This window comes from Oryza brachyantha, chromosome 2 (assembly GCF_000231095.2).
Source record: "Oryza brachyantha chromosome 2, ObraRS2, whole genome shotgun sequence".
NCBI classification, from domain to species: domain Eukaryota; kingdom Viridiplantae; phylum Streptophyta; class Magnoliopsida; order Poales; family Poaceae; genus Oryza; species Oryza brachyantha.
The window spans coordinates 26,127,467-26,130,631 of record NC_023164.2 but is presented as its reverse complement, the minus strand read 5'-3'; the positions used below and the strand labels follow the sequence as shown (position 1 = coordinate 26,130,631).

The 3,165-nt window shown below is 49.6% G+C and overlaps 1 long non-coding RNA gene across 1 annotated transcript; it reads right to left on the bottom strand.

Moving 5' to 3' along the window:
• Positions 1-560: 560 nt before the first annotated feature.
• On the bottom strand, positions 561-2,535 carry LOC107303586. The gene is made up of 2 exons (XR_001549543.2): positions 2,073-2,535; positions 561-886 (listed from the first exon to the last, which is right to left on the bottom strand). It is a non-coding gene; the product is annotated as an uncharacterized LOC107303586 (long non-coding RNA).
• Between the last annotated feature and the right edge of the window lie 630 nt (positions 2,536-3,165).

Below are 3,165 nucleotides of genomic sequence, written 5' to 3'. Positions count from 1 at the left end.
GGGAATTTGGATTAGCTTAAATTGGGAACTTGGAATAGCTTAAATTGGGAATGCGGAATAGCTTACAAATGTATTGATACAAGGCAACAAGCCAATAATGATTACAAAATCTAATTGCTGACCTAATTCCGAAAGTGACAACATAAAAATTCTAAAGATCAAATACCAGATTAACCGTGAGCATACATCCGCGATATATATACCCAGTGCAGTCCAAGCTATCCAGAAAGAACACAAGCTAGTGAACCAGGGATGCCTACAGATTGTTGAGAATGAACTGGTTGCTCTCCAGGAATTCCTTGACTTTGCTTACGGTGACGTACAACCGTGATGATATGTTGGGCAGCTTGTTGACTGGGTTCATCGTCCGAAAGGCACCGGTAGTCTGGCCTGTCTGGGGGTACAACCGTGATGATATGTTGGGCAGCTTGTTGACTGGGTTCATCGTCCGAAAGGCACCAGTAGTCTGGCCTGTCTGGGGATCCAATATTCCAATGGTGGGTTGTACAGTTCATATCTGCACTGGAATGTTCAGACAGTAAGATGCCAAAGCCATTTGCTATTGATGTTCCAAGCCAGTATGCTGCTCTACTGCTTAACGACAACAACAAATCAATGATCAGGAGCAATCCCAGTTCCCATATACACCACAGAGCTTGAGGCTTGGCACAAATGAGATTCAGGCGTAAACTTTTCATGACTAACTTGCAAAGTCATTCTGCAGCTGATTTGCCACTTTCTCTTGTAGTGTAGGTTAGATGCACATGTCCAGGACAATCCAAATGCTTATAGTCTCGCCGCCAACATGGATGCCCTCCAAATACTGCTAAGTTATCTGAGCATCTTGGCCACCAATCAACATATGGTAGCAACTGGATAATTAACTCTGCATACAAGAAAGCACTTCTTGTTACACAATCACATTTGAAGCTCCACACATGTTTGCATCTCAGAACATGGAATATTTTTGTTAAGAATTAAACCAAAGAAAATCCAAGAAGCCTGAAAAGAAATTCTCAAAGAGAAAGCAACAAAACAGTGGACTAAACTCCTCAGATGTCTCTTCGTCTCCACAAATGTGCAGCATCCCATAGAAGCTGCCTTCAGGAATTGGAACGATATATAATGTGAATTCAGTCATCACTGGAGTATCCAACCTATTAGAAGAATATTCGGTACAGTAAATCCCCTTTATACCTTTGCGTAAAAGACTAAGGGGCTGTTTGGGACCCATCGAATGTTTGGACCCTTATTAAAAATAGTAAACATAGACTATTAATTAAACCCATCCATAATCTTAGACTAATTTACGAGACGAATCTATTGAGCCTAATTAATCCATGATTAGCCTATGTGATGCTACAGTAAACATACTCTAATTATAGATTAATTAGGCTTAAAAAATTCGCCTTGTGGATTAGCACTCATTTATGAAATTAGTTAACATACTCTAATTATAGATTAATTAGGCTTAAAAAATTCGACTTGTGGATTAGCACTCATTTATGAATTTAGTTAAAATACTCTAATTATAGATTAATTAGGCTTAAAAAATTCGCCTTGTGGATTAGCACTCATTTATGAAATTAGTTTTTTATTAGTTTATATTTAATACTTCAAATTAGTGTCCAAACATCCGATGTGACATGGGGCTAAAAAGTTTCTAAACAACCCCTAAAAGCACAGATAACATGAGTCGGAAAAAAGATCCCCAAATGCAACACGGTCCTTAAAGCCAACGCTTGATGGAGTATTATTACTCGCACTACTCAGATTAAAGATGTGAATCGTGCAACCGAAAACGAAGCAGATCATATTATTAAACGGAATCGTGCAAATAAGATGGGAAAAAAAAAGAAACTAAACTGATGATCGGTGCGGGTAACGCATGATGGATATTACCCAGCTGAAAGATAAGATCTGTGCAGCAGCAAATGAAGCAGATCTTATTATCAGATGCAATCATCCAAAAAAAAGGGAGAGAGAGAAAAAAAACTAAACTAAGAGCTATGTACAGCACTGGAAGTAGGGTTTACGCGATTATGAGGATGGAACGGAGGGAGTGGTGGTACCATCCAAACGCAGGGGAATGTCGTCGAAGCACCGCACCTCCCCCGCCCGTCGGCTCGCGCGGCCCGCGGCAACCAGTGCGCCATCTCCCCCGCCGCCGCTGCAACGAAGAAGAGGGAGCACCGACCTCTGTACGGCGAGGTAAGTGGCGGCGGCGGCGGCGAGACGTCGCGGAGCGGCGGGTGGCACTGCCCTCTGTACGTCATCTGCCGGCGAGGCAATGACTCCCAGGTGGCCGTGCAGATCCTCCGCGAGAATGGGTTCCTCCATGCCAGTGATGAGGGTTGGCAACGGGGCGGAGCGGGGTCGGGGAGTACTGGAACGCCCCCGGCCCCGGCCCCGAATTGGGTCCCCGGCCCCGAAACGAAATTCGGGGTGAAAACGATCCCCGTCCCCGCCCCCGCCGGGTCCCCGCACCCGAACGGGGCCCCGACATCCCCGAGAAGCCAAGCACAGAGAAGAGTAGAGGACTCACCGTGCGTCCGTGCCAGAGCGCCGCCGCGCCACCGCGCCCGGCCGCCAAGTCGCCCCCGCTGCCGTGCGTCGTCGAGAGCCCCAGCCCCGCCGCCGCGCCACCCCGGTCGGCCGCCGAGACACCCCACCGCCGTCGCGCCGGGTTGCCGTGCGCTACCGCCGCCGCAGCGCCGTGCCACTTGGCCGCCGAGCCGCCCCCGCCACCACGCGGCCGCTCCAGCCGTCGTGCCGCGCGGCAGCTCCCGCCGTCGCCGCGCCGCCCCGCATTGTCGTTGCCGCCGCCGCCGCGCGCCCGGCCGCCGAGCCGCCGCCGCCGCTTGCGTGTTCTGTGTGAGGGAGAGAGACTGAGAGAGTTAGGGAGGCTGTGAGGGAGAGAGAGGAGGAGCTAGGGTTAGTAATTTTAATGGGCTTTTATGTTTTAGGTCTTATATTCACAAGTTTGATTTGCCTCCTCGGGTCCCCGCGGGTATAACCCCGGCCTCGGCTCCGACCAAACCCGGGGCCCCGGCTCTGACTCCCTGCGGGGCGAAAACGTCCCCCGTCCCCGCAGAGAAAATTGCCAACCCTAGCAACATCGCCAGTGGGTTTGAGTCATGGGCCAAGGAGGTCGACCCCACCTTT